General features: G+C 43.1%; 1 protein-coding gene across 4 annotated transcripts in view; it reads right to left on the bottom strand.

The window, feature by feature from the left end:
• Positions 1-16,783, bottom strand: part of LOC143923736 (sodium channel protein type 2 subunit alpha-like) — a 200,634-nt gene that overhangs the window by 158,670 nt on the left and 25,181 nt on the right. The window lies entirely within an intron of this gene.

Below are 16,783 nucleotides of genomic sequence, written 5' to 3'. Positions count from 1 at the left end.
TCTCTCTCTCTCTCTCTCTCTCTCTCTCTCTCTCTCTCTCTCTCTCTCTCTTTTATATTACACCCATATTTAGGATGTGAAATAAAATATGGTGAGACTTGTATTTCTGGAGTTCAGCTTAAAAAGAAAAAAAAGATGTAAACCCAAATCACAATAAATTATGCAGGAAATTTGCTAAAACTGGTGTACTCAGAATCTGGTGCAGCTGTGCATGAAAGCCAATTAGCTTCTAACTTTAGCTTAATATATAGAGACAGGTCTCGATTAACTGCTTGCCGACCACCCCATGAACATCTGTTGCAGGACGGCGGCTCCTATGTGCAGAATCACATACAGGTACGTGATTCTGCTCTTCCGGGTCTGGGGCAGCGACCTGCTTTTGCTGTGATTGGACACAGTGGGAGCCAATCAGCAGGTCTGGTGGATACGATGCCCGTCAGAACCCAACGATCATTCATGGCACAGGCAGAAAATGTAAACAAGGCAGATTGCCACTCTGTGACAAGGGAAGGCAGTGATCTTGTGTTTCTGCTAAGCAGAATCATGGATCTCTGCCTTCCCACCGTACAAGTACCCCCCCCCCCCCCACCACCACATAGTTACAAAGCACTCCCTAGGAACACATTTAACCCTTTGATCACCCCTGATGTTTACACCTTCCCTGCCACTGTCATTAGTACAGTGACAGTGCATATTTTTAAGCACTGATCACTGCATTAGTGTCACTGGTCCCCCAAAAGTGCCAGTTAGTGTCTGATTTGTCCACCGCTATATTGCAGTCCCGCTATAAGTCATTGTAATATCTCCGCCATTACTAGTAAAAAAAAAAGAAAGAGTAAATCAAAATTCCAAAAATCTTGCAAAACTTTTGTGCAAACCAATCAATATATACTTATTGGAATTTTGTTTACCAAAAATATGTAGCGGAATACATATTGGCCTAAATTTTTGAAGATTTTTTTTTTATTATTGGATGTGTTTTATAGCAGAAATTAAAAACTATTGCATTTTTTTTTTCAAAATGGTCTTTTTTTGTTTATAGTGCAAAAAGTAAAAACCATGGAGGTGATCAAGAAGCACAAAAATAAAGCTCTATTTGTGGGAAAAAAGGACATACATTTTATTTGGCATCACATGACCGCACGCAATTGTCAGTTAAATTAACGCAGTGCCATATTGCAAAAAAATTGCCTAATCATGAAGGGGGTAAACCTTTCGGAGCTGAAGTGGTTAATATGGCACCACATCCATATCAAGATTTAAACAAAACAAACAATAAGGTAAAGGACTTTAAAGGTTTCCATGAATAACTCCAATAAAGAAAGACTACAACTGTAATAATTTATACAAAAGTTTATTTCATGTCAAAATAAAAACCATAAAAACATTTACAAATTGCATAGGGTTATCCTGCCTACATTTCCCAGATGGCTAAGTATAGCACTCTGTGTGCAGAATAAACCTGTACCGGGTGGCCCAATCAACTTATTAAAAGAATGAGTGAAGGCCTTTACCTTATTGTTTCTTTTATTCTAAATTAAGCTTGTTCAATTAAGCTTTGACAATAAAACTTGGAAGCTGATTGATTTCTCTGCAGAACTGCACCCAATTTTGCACGCTCCAATTTTAGTAAATCAACCCATATGTGTCTGTTTCTTTTTCTTTTTTTTCTTTTTTTTTTTTAAATGTAGTCCCTCTACTGAATAATAATAGTGCCCTGCAGCTGTTTAAATCAGTATACCACAGCACTGAAGGTCCAATTTTGGATTGCCTTGGGATGTCTGCAATGAATAGTTGATACTAAATTCACAAAGGCTATCACAGCTTGAAAATTGGAGTGAAACATTGCTTTTTCTGGTAGTCAGAACATTAAAAACAAAAAGCAGGAATTTGTAAAATGCTGCAGTCCTCAAGTTAGTACTGATTCAATCAAATTTCTTTCTGCTGTGCCTGTTTTTTGTCTACCATATGACCTGGAAGGAAATAATAGCATTCACACATCAAACATTCATACAAATGTACAATGCTCATGTCCATATAGAACTCAGATATTTGGCACTGCGTGTTATTTCAAACTGCAGCATATTGATCTATCATTTTAAGCTATAGCAACATAGCATTATCCTTTGGGATGGTGGGAAGTTGGCTTTGCAATAGAAAACGTAATCTGTGCACAGTATAATTTTATTGTAAATATACTATATGGTCAAATGTGAACACTCGTCCATGTTGTTGACTTTAGGTGTTTCCAGTTGTGAGTACTGTTAAAGCTGCAGCATGCAATTATACAATTGTGAGCCTCTGACTTGTGGCAACCAATTAGAGAAAGCCCTTTTCTGTTCCATTGTCACTGTGTACAAAGCTAGCTCCGTAAAGAGAGAGAACTGGGGTGGACTTCACAGAGGCATGACATCAAGCCTACTAAACATCTTTGGGTTGAATTGTGAGCCAGGTTTTCCCATTCAAAATAAATACCTATTTGTCTCAATTGGCACACAATCCCAAAGACACAATCTTCTGGAAATCTTTCCAAGTAGAGTGAAGACTGTAATAGCTGAAAAGTGGGGAACAACTCGATACTGATGTCCATTTATTTGGCATGATATGTCCATCAAGTTCATATTGGTGTGATGGTCAGGTGTACACAAACTTTGGTCATATAGTTTGCCTTCAGCTCTGAGGAGCTCCTGAAATATATTAGGTGCTAACTGTGTGTATATATATATATATATATATATATATATATATATATATATATATATATATATATACAGGGTATAATGATATGATGAAAAAATGAAAATTATCTACACATGCCAACTCAAAATAGTAGATCTAAAGATAGAGGAATCTGAATAAATATAGTTACTTTTTCTGCAGAAGTTGAGATTGCTCTGATCCCCTTTAACTTCATGAGCCTCTCTATGATTCCTTATATGTGATGAGTTCTTTATTGAGCAACAGGGGGGTCTTAGAGCCAAACAGCAGTGAGTTAAAACCAAGGTAGATTTAAAAACGTAAAGTGCACACATTTTGACATGTGGTTTTTGCTGATGGTAAACTTCGGTTTATGAATATTTTCATCATATTCTCAACAGAGATGAGTGAACTTCTGAAAGGATTGGACAGTTGTAGTTTGACTGAACGTTTTATTATTTGTGACCCTTTGACTATGAAATTCAGGAACCAAAAGTCCTGTTGAGGTCAACAGGGATCCAAGCCCATCTCCAGGAGCATGCGTATTACAGAGCAACCATTTATGCAATATTGTGCAGAATGGTTTAGGAAGCTCCTGGAAGCCCTGCCTGATGAGAAGACAGGGGCCAAAAACAACTTAAGGTACTTCTCTGTAAAACTTCTATCAGGGATAGTAAGATAGAATGGCAGAAAATGGTGACACTGGCAGTCAAGCTAAGGGTGTCTAGGCAATAGCAGAAGCATATATGTCTAATGTCTAGGCAATAGCAGAAGCATATATAACCTTTGGTCCCTTCTGCCCAGAAGACTTTTGGGAATCCCTCTGCCAAAAATAACACAAAAATTTGGATTTGGATAGAGACATCTGACTTTATAAAAGTATAACATAATGCTCAGTTTGAATTGTCTAGCTCTGTGACAAGTTTCCCAAAAATTCCATGACAGGTGGTCACTGGATGGCACCAGCTGGATTGTTATATCTCTGGGGGTCTTCAATGGCAAGATTTTCCCAGATGAATTACAGTCTCTGCCTTTTACCACTCTGGAGACTTACTCTTCCTGGTGAAGTGTACGTGATGTAAACTAAGCATTAAAAACCTAATAAGCAAAATAAGTCCTGTACAATGGTCGCAGCACATGGGAGGACTTAGGAACTTTTATTTAGAGATGTTCCCATAAGAATCCTTCGTTAAAAATATAAAAGGGAATTTAAACCTGTGGTGACCACTTAGAACAGAAATAGAGACACTGGAGACACTGACCCTATAATGTAGCAAAGTAATTGCAAATTTCTTAAGAACCCAATGCCCGAAGACATTTGAGGAGTTTTTGAAACTCTAACTTTTCTCTGAACATTCATCTTCCAACTGATAGGACAAAGGGCACAGGAAATACAATATATTCTAGAACACATTCTGAAGAATGATCTGAAGATTCTAAAATGAGCACACATAGAAAGGTGTCTGCTACCTTCTCTAACTGCATAACAGCAGGAGACTTTATATCTTGTTATAGAACAGAGAGCACAGATACAGCATCCAATGGATTTTTGTAACAGTTTAATGAATGTAACTGGGAAATAAAATCTTTGTTAGCTGCTAAAATCAAAGCATACGAACAAAGGCTAGCTGTAGTAGGTTTTAGTACAGCACGTGGTTACAGATTTATAAGGAAAAATGTAAAAATAAGACATGGTGTTGATACTGTCAAGCATGCATTCAGTGTACATTTCATTCATGCTGCTACACAACAGAACTAAGTGCTAATTCACACCAGCAGCTGCGCTAAACACATGGCCGTTGGTGTGTGCTAGGAGGGACAGTGCCAATACGTCAATATGGGCCTATTGTACTTTTATTGTGCACATTTTCTTGAAATGTAAAAAAGTGGCCTTGGATTAAGTTCTATTGGCATGCCATACTTTTTTTAGTGCACACTACCGCAGGGTGGTGGTTTGAACTGGCATGATGGGAAACAAGGCTGCTTGCCTTGCTGTGTCTTGCGTTGGGAAAGTGCTGGACAAGGCTAACCAGTGTAGTCCCAACACACCTGGTGTGAACAAGCCCTAAAAGTCAGCATGGTACTCCATTTCTTTGTTTCCCTCTTCATCTCTCTTTTTCCAGCTCACTTAATTGCATTTTATGCAAGACAGTCTCTCACCATGTGGCAGGCTTTCCAGGGCAGTTCTCGTCATGCCAAGGCTCATTATTTTTATCAGTTTATATAGTCTACTCATTACTGTAAATTCGACTTTTTGAGCTGGTGAGGGAGAACTATAGAAATTTTCCATGGTGCCCCAGAGTTTACAGGTACGACCCTGACAACACTTAATCTTACACACTGGGAAGTTCAAAGAAAAAAAGACAGCTGCCACGAGGGACATTGCCAGAAGATATGTAGTTGATGATGACAGTGAAGCTTGTCTCCTAGGAATAGTGCATGGTAGGATATGATAGATGACTGGAAGCAAGATGGTGAGTTGTATCTAGGCAGAACTTTCTAGAACAGAGGTCCCTAATGAAGCTGTGGTGTAGATGAACATTCATACCATTCTGACTACCGTTAAGAAAATAGGTTAAGGACAGAAGTAGAGCAACAGTGACTGGATTTAAAAAAGGGAAACATTTATTTCTAAAAAACTGCAGGCAATATGGATTACAAAATAAGTATATCTGCCATGGTATTTAACTTATAACAACCATTTAGCTATTAATTGGCATTTTTTGGGTTGTAGCGGACACTTGATAACTGTATTCTGGTTGGTAGTTAGAGTGAATACATAGGATCACTACATTCAAAACTAATATTTGAGATTTTGGTACAAAATTCAATAACAAAATCCAGTAACAATTCCTCTGTCCTTAAAGTCCGGGGCTTACACATTAGCTGCAGCTATAGAGTCTACTAAGTCTTTGGATTTTTATTTATTTTATACGATTGAGAATGCAGCAGAAGGAACAGAAACACGCAACACATTCTACATTCAGTAAGGAAAGTGGTTGTAAACTCAAAGAAATATTATTGCCAGCCCCTCTGTTCTATCAAGCTATACTACACGGTGTACATGTTTGTATAAAATTGTGCCTCTAAATATCTTATTTCAGTTTGTTTCTGGCCGGTCACATGAACTCCAGCCTCTGTCCTCCCCTGATCTAAGGGCTTCAGTGGGAGGGGCCAAGACCCCCCTCTGATGTCAGCCAGGGAGGTCACGTGACTGCTGTGCTGTCTGCTCAGCCTCTCCCGCTGTAACCCTTAGATCGGGGGAGGAGAGCAGTGACGTGACTGGCCAGAAACTAACTGAAAGAAGGTATTTAGAAGCCTAATTTTATACAAACATGTACACAGTGTAGTATGGCTTGATAGAACAGAGGGGCTGGCAGTAATCTTTCCTTAACTTTACTGCCAGCTACTAATAGCGGCATGAGGGTGGGGGGGGGGGGGTCAGAGGAGATGGCTCACACACACACAGGGAGGGGGAGAAGGGGCAGCAGGCAGCAGGATTACGGAGGCACATAACCTGACCACAGTAGTCATGGATTAGCAGCCATGATTACCATGGTCAGCACACTGGGGGGGGGGGGACGCAGGAAAATTCAGGATTAACCAGGTTTTTTACAGCAAAGAAAGGGACAGATTAGACAGCACGAGTACTGTGCTTTTTAACCTGCTATAAGGTAACAAGATCTTTTTTTTTTTTTTTTTTTTTTAGAGATACAGCCTCTTTAAGCCAGGGATGATAATAAGGTGAAAACCAAAGGACTTCTACAGAAAAATTACTCAGTGGGCTAAGTGGTACTATAAAAAACATGTACCAACAGAAGGAGTGCCAGACCAAATGATAGATAGATGATAGAGTCCAAATTGATTGATTATTGGTTGCAGTAAAACCCAATCAACACATTTTGGGGTTGAGAAAACACTCCCCATTCATCAGGGCTTCGGTTAAAATCAGATGCAGTACTTGAATGGACTCAAGATAGTGATTTCCGTTGCAAATATATGTAAGGATGTTGATTGCTGGACCAGGAGACTTACTAACCAGCAGCATCTTTGTGAATGGCAGATAGGTTATTCTTGTGTAACAAACACAGGGTCTATAGCCATAAGGAAACCAATGGACGTATACAGATATATACAGATATATTACTATCAGTGCACTGACCCTTTAACAATTATATGGTTACGTATGCATTTAGTCAGGTTGAAAAAAAAAACCATCTAGGTCAACCAATTGAAAAAATGCATAAATACATTGAAAAACCTTCATGAACAGAATCCTATGCCTTGAGCTGATCCAGAAAAAGACAAAAATTCCCTTATAAAGCATAATCCAATGTGTTCCAACCGGGGAAAAAAAATCCTTCCTAATCCCCCAATGCAATCGAATATTCATTGGATTAACAATCTCTGGTGTTCTTACTTATAAATGGTAATAACCAGTTAAATTCTGTGCATTTCGTTTTAACAATCAACTAAGCTGGCTAGAACTCATTTAATGGGAGTCTAGTCCACATTTTCACAACTCTCACTGTAAAAAACCTTTAAGTATGCAAAGAGTGTCCCCTTGTCATTTGTAATGATCTTAAAGTTAATAACTTTGCACTAAATTCACTATATGAATCATTTATGTAATTATACACCATGATCATATTCTCCCTTAAACTCCTCCTCTCATGTGCTTGTATTATACAGTATTTAGGACTCCATCATGAGATGGGGCAATTACATCTGCCAGCCATAACAGCTATAGTAACATTCTTTTGGAATAGTCTTGGACAATTTTGTTATTCATTGTGAACATTTGGTTTAACCAATCAGGTTGGCTAAATGTCTACTATAAAGCAGTGGTGGTCCATAATGCAGGACGCAGGGGCGCCGCCCCCTTATCCATGCGTCCAGCCCCCTAATCTACATGTGGGGCACCGGGAGCATGGATTCCAATGTTTTTCCTTTAAGCACATAATTAGAGCCTGAGGCTTTAATAGGCTTCAAAAAAAGGTGGTCTTGAGGCACACTGATTCTCCTCCCGGCCAATCAGCAAGTGTGTCTTGGGACCCAATTCCCGATTGGCTGAAAAGAGAAGTGATCCTATTGGCCTAGGAGGAGGAGGGAGGAGACGCACTGCCGCCATGAGGAGATGCAGGAGAAGCCGCTGCCTGTTGCCAAGAGGGACGCACTGCCCGTGCCATTGATGGGGTAAAGTGTGGGGCTGATTGATCGGGGGGGCTGTGGGTGCATTATTTTCCCCCCCAATAAAAAAAAAAAAACAGCCGCCACTGCTATAATAGCTGATCCCCAAGTTTTATGTTTGCAACTCTCCACAGGCACACATTGGAGTCAGTCCAATATAGAGAATATAAGCACTATACTGCACAACCAATCTAATTTTACATTACGAAAATCTCGGCCAGTGAAATGTCATTATCTTTAGAAGTAACCATTTTTTTCTGTTAACAAGCCCAGTATATATTTATATTAATATATTAATGGCTCATTAATATATGAATTATAAAAACTGTTCCACATTTTATGTTCTGAAAAGTTGGTTCTAAGTTTGGATTTCGGGAAAATATTTAAAAGCTGAAAGGGATCAGATTGACAGCCGTGATATGCGTAGGTTCGTATCTTCATCCAGAGACATCTGAAAACTGATGACAGACATGCACTTATGAAAACATTATGTGAAAAAAGCCTTGGAACATTATCTTTCACTACTAATGTTTTGTTACAATTGAAAATGACCTTGACATATCAAAAGCATTTTTCATTCTCTGCCAGTTATGAAACATGATTCCGCCCATTATAGCTTTGAGCCAAGATAATGAGAAATGATTTCAAACTATTATGCACAGTAATAGAGAATAGTTACTGTAACTTATAGCAACCCAGCCCCTTCCGACAGCGATGATAAGCCAGGTTCAAATTCTCAGATAGGATAACAATTTAATACATTTTCACATCTAAATTTGCGGTCAGTTGTAAAAAGAATTTGGCAGGAAAAAGAAATACAGAGTGTGTATTTTTTGGACAATATTTTCGAGCGTTTTTAAACAAAAATGGTATATTCAGCACTGAACATCGGCTTTTCACAGGCACAGTCTATAGTCAAGAATCACTGTATAAAGTATTTAGGAACCATCTAAGTGTGACTTGAGACTGAAAATGGTGCCAACATTCCAGTAGTAATGGATATCAAACAAAAACCATCTGTAGTGGGTGTATGGAAATTTTAGGGCACCAACACAATTATAGTAAAAAACTAATTTTATGTTTGCCGATCCCTGTGCCCGACCATACCATGGGACTCTGCTGCAACATTTTTCTGTGTCCCTGTTGACCATTGGATTCCTTTATGCTTCCTTGCCCATCCCCCTCTTGAGTCTGACCATTCCTGGAGTGCAAAGGCTGGGCTGTTTTTAGACTTAGATAGGCTGACAAGAAGAAGAAACTTAAAGCGGGATTCCACCCTAAAGTGGAACCTCCGCTGATCGGAACCCCCCCCCCCCCCTCCGGTGTCACAATTGACACCTTTCAGGGGGAGGGGGGTGGAGATACCTGTCAAAGACAGGTATTTTCACCCACTTCCGGGCATAGACTCCCACGGGAGTCTACGCCATTTCCTGCCCTGCCGCGCTGTCTGCTGGGACACACACGGGTCCCAGTGACAGCGCAGATATCACCTATTGCGTGGAGCGGCTCGCGCATGCGCAGTAGGGAACCGGGAAGTGAAGCCGATTCGCTTTACTTCCTGATTCCCTCACCTAGAATGGCGGCGGCAGCAGCCGAGGCACGAGCGGTCGATCGGCCTCGGCTGCCGGCATCGCTGGAACCCGGGACAGGTGAGTGTCCATTTATTAAAAGTCAGCAGCTGTAGTATTTATAGCTGCTGGCTTTTAATATATTTTTTTGGGGCGGAATCCCTCTTTAAAATGTGTCGCATCTACACTATATTACCAAAAGTATTGGGCTGCCTGCCTTTACAGGCATGTGAACTTTAATGGCATACCAGTCTTAGTCTGTAGGGTTCAATATTGAGTTGGCTCACCCTTTGCAGCTATAACAGCTTCAACTCTTCTGGGAAGACTGTCCATAAGGTTTAGGAGTGTGTCTATGGGAATGTTTGACCATTCTTCCAGAAGTGCATTTGTGAGGTCAATCACTGATGTTGGACCGGAAGGCCTGGCTCGTAGTCTGAGCTCTAATTCATCCCAAAGGTGTCCTATCGGGTTGAGGTCAGGACTCTGCGCAGCCCAGTCAAGTTCCTCCACCCCAGACTCACTCACCCATATCTTTATGCACCTTGCTTTGTGCACTGGTGAATGAATGAATGAAATGAATGAAATACTTATATAGTGCACAATGCGAACTGAATCGCCTCTAGGTGCACAGTCATGATGGAACAGGAAGGGGCCATCCCCAAACTGTTCCCACAAAATTGGGAACATGAAATTGTCCAAAATGTCTTGGTATGCTGACGCCTTAAGAATTCCATTCACTGGAATTAAGGGGCAAAGCTCAACCCCTTAAAAACAACCCCACACAATAATCCCCCCTCCACCAATTGATTTGGACCAGTGCGCAAAGCAAGGTCCATTAAGCGAGGGATAAGTGAGTTTGGGCAGGAAGAACTTGAAAGGCCTGCACAGAGTCCTGAGCTCAACCCAACACCTTTGGGATGAATTAGAGAGGAGAATATGAGTGCTGAGCCAGTCCAACATCACTGCCTGACCTCACAAATGTGCTTTTGGGAGAATGGTCAAACATTCCCATAGACACACTCTTAAACATTGTGGACAGCTTTCCCAGAAGAGTTTAAGCTGTTATAGCTGCAAATGGTGGGCCAACTCAATATTGAACCCCTACGGAGTAAGACTGGGATGCCATTACAGTTCATGTGCGTGTAAAGGCAGGTGTCACAATACTTTTGGTAATATAGTGTATATATTAATTTCTGACACTCTGTATTTGTTACGGTCTAACTGTTGACTAGTTAGCTATGATAAAATATTGAAACCAGCACATTTATAGCTATGAGAGGATGATTGTATTGCTATAGCAATAGCAACCCGTGTGTGTATTTTAAGATTGTTACAATTAAAATTAGTTTTTTACCATATGTTCTATGTACTAGTGCTGAAAAGTCCGATTGACCCACTAAAGATTTTTTTGTTTAGTAAGTTACAAATTCAATTTTAGTGTAATTAAATTGTATTTAAAGCCAAAACCATCTGCTTAATTGTCAGGTTATAATTACTGCCTGTGTCCCGATCATGGGGGATTCTCGCTCTGTTTTTCCCGGTGACCATTGTCTTTGGGACAGAAAGGGAAATGCAAAATTTTACAATAATCACCAGAACACACAAGGACTGGAATGAGGACGTTTAGTCTGTGGTGACAACCGTCCAAGAGGGGAATTCCCCCCACTTTAGAAAGATTTCCTCTCACATCTTGTATCTCTAGAGCAGGAAGTTAAAGGAGTTGTAAAGTCAGAAGTTTTTTTGATGCATTAAGATAAAATACCTTCTGCATACAGAAGCCCCCACGCCCTCTAACACTTACCTGAGGTCCCTCTCTGTCCAGCGATGTCCACAAGTGTCTCAGCCATCCGAGATTCTCCCTCCTGATTGGCTGAGACACAGCAGTGGTGCCATTGGCTGCCGCTGCTGTCAATCAAAGTCACCTAGCCAGTCAGGGCAGAGATGGGGTGGGGCTGGGTTGGGGCTCCATGTCTGAATGGACACAGGGAGTTGTGACTCGGCTCAGGGGCCTTCATAGCAAGCGCTTGCTGTGGGGGCATCCAACAGGAGGGAGGGGCCAGGAGCGCCAAAGAGAGACCTGAGAAGAGGAGAATCTGGACTGCTCTGTGCAAAACCACTGCACAGAGGAGGTAAGTATAACACGTTTGTTTAAAAAAATAAAAAAAAATAACGAGACTTTACAATCAGTTTAAGGTAAATCTCCCCAATGGGTCACAGGTAGCAAAAATTAAACAGAGTCTTAACCCTTACCTACTGTATTTAGGACTAAAAATACAGATGGATGTACATAAACTTTAAACCCTCAGTAGATATAACATTAAAGGCGGTCACTACTGGAATTTTTATTATTTTACTAGTAATGGAGGTGATCAGTGACTTATAGCGGGACTGCGATATTGTGACGGACATTCTGACACTAACTGACACTTTTTGGGAATCGGTGAAGTTATTACAGTCATTAGTGCTAAAAAATATGCTGTGTCACTGTATTGACACTGGCCTGAAAGGGGATAAACATCAAGGGCAAAAAAAATAATGTTGTACATCCCAGGAATCTTCTTGGGCATTTTTTTTTTTTTTTACCTGTCATCTGAAGGAGGGGAAAATGGGCTTTCCCTGCCTGAATGCCTGAGCTAAGGGCAAATGAATTCCAAAAATGCTACATGAATCATCTGCCCTCATTCAATATGACTATGGCTAGGAGTGTTTTTCAAAGTGAGTTCTCAAAAATAATGCATAGGGACATGGATGGATGTGTGAGTTTGCTTTGGATATAAAAAAAAATGATTAACTAGTGTTTTCAGTTTGCAATGCTCAGTTGTAGTTTACTTCCACTTTAACAGATTCTGGACTGCCCACCATACATATACTGCGGCAGGGCGGTCCGGCTGCACCAAAATCAGGTACTTGCACTGAAGCACCACTCCCGCTGTGATTGGACACAGTGGAAGCCAATCAATGGGTCTGGCGGCCACGATAGCCGCCACGACCCGCCGATCGTTCATAGGAGACACGTGTGCAAACAAGGCATACCGCTGATCTGTCAGTGATGAAAAGAGAGATCTTCTGTTTCAGCTAAGCTGAAACACGATCTCTGTTTTCCTCCAGTGTAACACTCCCCCCACAGTTAGAAAGCACCTCCTTAGGACAAACTTAACCCCTTGATCTCCTCCTAGTGTTAACCCCTTCCCTGCCAGTGTCATTTATCAGTGAATTTTATAGCACTGATCACTGTATTGGTGTCACTGGTCCCCAAAAAGTGTCAGGCCGCGTACACACGCGCGGACTGTTTGCCCAACCTTGTTCGTCAAACAGTTTCGGCAAACAGTCCGCTCAAAATTTGCATGAGCGGACTTGCCCACACACGAGCGGACTGTTTGAGCGAACTGTTTGCCAAACAGTTCGCTCAACTTTTGAAATGAACGGACTCGCCCACGTAAGGAGGCAAATCCGCCCATTTCGAGCGCGTGTACAGGTAGGCGGGGCCCGCGAAGGAGACGTCGCGGGCTCCGCCGCCTGGAATGGGCTTAAAGGGGAACCCCAACGCCGAAAAAAATCGGCGTGGGGGTTCCCCCAAAGTCCACACCAGAGCCTTGTCCGAGCACGCTACCCGGCCGGCCAGGAAAGGGGGGCGAGCGAGCGCGCCCCCCCTCCTGAGCCGTACCAGGCTGCGTGCCCTCAACATGGGGGGTGCCTTGGGGAAGGGGGGGCCGCGCGGCCCCCCCCACCCCAAAGCACCTTGTCCCCATGTTGATGAGGACAAGGGCCTCTTCCCGACAACCCTGGCCGTTGGTTGTCGGGGTCTGCGGGCGGGGGGCTTATCGGAATCCGGGAGCCCCCTTTAAGAAGGGGGCCCCCGGATACCGGCCCCCCCACCCTATGTGAATGAGTATGGGGTACAATGTACCCCTACCCATTCACCTGTGAAATAAAGTACAAAAAAAAACACAACACAGGGGAAAAAATATTTTATTGCACAGCTCCGGGGGTCTTCCGTCTTCGGGGGTCTTCTCGCCGGACTCCTCCGCTATCTGTGTGTAGCTCTTTTACTAGCGGAGGAGTCCGGCTTTCTTCCTCCCCGCCGCCGGCCTCTTCTCCCGACTTCGGGGGTCTTGTCCCCCTCTTCGGTTCTTCTGCCGGGCCACCGCGCCTTCTTGTAGCTCTTTTGCAGGCGGTGGCCCGGTCTTCTGTCGCCGCTGCCTTCCGTTCTTCTGTCGCCGCCTTCGGTTCTTCTGCCGGGCCACCGCGCCTTCTTGTAGCTCTTTTACAGGCGGTGGCCCGGTCTTCTGTCGCCGCTGTCGTCGTCGCCGCCGCCGCCGCCTTCCGTTCTTGTTCTTCTTGTTCTTCTTCTTCTTCTCCTGGAGATGTTGACTCGACGAGCTCTCCGGCCGGAATGCCAGAGCCGCTCTGTGCGGTCACTTATATAGTGACAATGGGGCGGTGTCACATGGTATATGTCACATGGGTTGGTCACATGGTGACCCCGCCCCCTTACGATGTCATAGTCCCCATGTGACATCAACCCATGTGACCAACCCATGTGACATATACCATGTGACACCGCCCCATTGTCACTATATAAGTGACCGCACAGAGCGGCTCTGGCATTCCGGCCGGAGAGCTCGTCGAGTCAACATCTCCAGGAGAAGAAGAAGAAGAAGAAGAACAAGAACGGAAGGCAGCGGCGACAGAAGACCGGGCCACCGCCTGTAAAAGAGCTACAAGAAGGCGCGGTGGCCCGGCAGAAGAACCGAAGAGGGGGACAAGACCCCCGAAGTCGGGAGAAGAGGCCGGCGGCGGGGAGGAAGAAAGCCGGACTCCTCCGCTAGTAAAAGAGCTACACACAGATAGCGGAGGAGTCCGGCGAGAAGACCCCCGAAGACGGAAGACCCCCGGAGCTGTGCAATAAAATATTTTTTCCCCTGTGTTGTGTTTTTTTTTGTACTTTATTTCACAGGTGAATGGGTAGGGGTACATTGTACCCCATACTCATTCACATAGGGTGGGGGGCCGATATCCGGGGGCCCCCTTCTTAAAGGGGGCTCCCGGATTCCGATAAGCCCCCCGCCCGCAGACCCCGACAACCAACGGCCAGGGTTGTCGGGAAGAGGCCCTTGTCCTCATCAACATGGGGACAAGGTGCTTTGGGGTGGGGGGGCCGCGTGGCCCCCCCTTCCCCAAGGCACCCCCCATGTTGAGGGCACGCGGCCTGGTACGGCTCAGGAGGGGGGGCGCGCTCGCTCGCCCCCCTTTCCTGGCCGGCCGGGTAGCGTGCTCGGACAAGGGTCTGGTGTGGACTTTGGGGGAACCCCCACGCCGATTTTTTTCGGCGTTGGGGTTCCCCTTTAAGCCCATTCCAGGCGGCGGAGCCCGCGACGTCTCCTTCGCGGGCCCCACCTACCTGTACACGCGCTCGAAATGGGCGGACTTTCCGAGCGGGAACAGTCCGCTCATTTCGAAAGTACAGCGGACAGGCCCACACACGGGCGGACTGTTCGCTCAAACACAGTTTCAGCGGACAGTTTTTCGGAATTTCCGAAAGACTTTGTCCGTCCAACTGTCCGCTGAAACTGTCCGCTGAAAGCCCACACACGAGCGGACTGTCCGCCCAAACACTGTTCAGCGGACAAGGTTGGGCGAACAGTCCGCCCGTGTGTACGCGGCCTCACTTAGGGTCAGACTTGTCAGCCACAATGTTGCAGTCCCGCTAAAAATCGCTGATCGCTGCCATTGCTAGTAAAAAAAAGACATAAATCGAACCCATAGTTTGTAGACATGATAACTTTTGCACAAACCAATAATAAACGCTTATTGGGATTTTTTTACCAAAATAATGTAGCAGAATACATATTGACCTAAACTGATGAAGAAATTAGATTTTTGAAAAAATTTTATTGGGAACGTTTTATAGCAAAAAGTATATATTTTTTTTATTCAAAACTGCTGCTTTTTTTTGTTTATAGCGCAAAAAATAAAAACTGCAGAGATGATCAAATACCACCAAAAGAAAGCTCTATTTGTGGGGAAAAAAAGAACATCAATTTTATTTTGGTACAATGTCGCACGACCGCACAATTGTCACTTAAAGCAACGCAGTGCTGTATCGCTAAAATTGGCTGGGTCAGGAAGGGGGAAAAAACCTTCCGGGGCTGAAGTGGTTAAGAGCCACCAGATGTGTGTGGTGGCTTTCAAAAGGCCCATACACACGATCAGACTTTTTGACAACAAACATGCAAATTAGCTGTTTTGGAGCAACATCCGACCGTGTGTACGCTCCATCCGACAAACTTTTTTGGTTTTCATCTGACTTTTGTTGGCTGTGCGAACGGACAAACTTTCTGGCAACAAAAGTCCGATGGAGCAAAGTCTGATCGTGTGTACAGAAAACCATAGGACTTTTGTACAAAGTACAAACAGGCATGCTCAGAACCAATACAAAAGATCAGACAACAATACAGAAGTTGACCAAAGGTGGCGGTAAAGAGCAAAAAAAAAACACGTGATTTGGTGAAAGTTGGCTGAAAAAGTCCTGCTGTGTGTATGCAATACAAGTTCAGGGCCGACGCCCTTTGTACAAAAATCCAAGGGAAAGTTTGTACAAAGTCCAATCGTGTGTATGAGGCTTTAGAGTGATTCCTGATCATATGATCTCTGTCAGCTAATTTTCCTCGCTGGGCCATTTTTTAGGGGGGGTTTTGGATACGTTTAGCTATTTTTAAAAATTACCCTGACAAATAATGGCTGCAGTCACTTAAGCTTCTGTTACTTAATTATTTAACAGGTTGTGAAAAATTTCATTTCATTATTACTACTATTTAGCACAACATTAGAGCTGTTTGCTCTGGGAAAACCAAACCTGATATTATTTAATTCTGTGGCATTCTATGATGCCATCTGCTGTTGTTTAACAAAGCATACTGCGCGGTTGTTGCTAAGAATGTTACAACTGTGTGTAGAAAGTTGTAGGATCATCAAAGTCTTATTATTAACCACTTGACCTCCAGAGGATTGTATCCCCTTCATGACCAGGCCATTTTCTGCTATTCGGCACTGCACTATTTTAACGGGAAATTGCGCAATCATGCAACACTGTACTCAAATGAAATTTATATATATTTTTTCCCCCACAAATAGAGCTTTCTTTGGTGGTATTTGATCACCACTGGGGTTTTTTTTATTATTATTATATAAATGAAAAGAGACTGAAAAAAAACATTATTTTGTACTTTCTTTTACTTTAAAAATCTTATTTCTTCATAAATTTAGGCCAAAATGTATTCTGCTACATATTTTTGGTAAAATAAATCCCAATAACTTTACAATAATTA

The sequence above is a fragment of the Lithobates pipiens genome, unplaced genomic scaffold (genome assembly GCF_037356315.1).
Source record: "Lithobates pipiens isolate NorthernLeopardFrog02 unplaced genomic scaffold, aLitPip1_a1.2 Scaffold_22, whole genome shotgun sequence".
Taxonomy (NCBI): Eukaryota; Metazoa; Chordata; class Amphibia; order Anura; family Ranidae; genus Lithobates; species Lithobates pipiens.
This window is presented reverse-complemented; position numbering and strand designations above follow the sequence as displayed.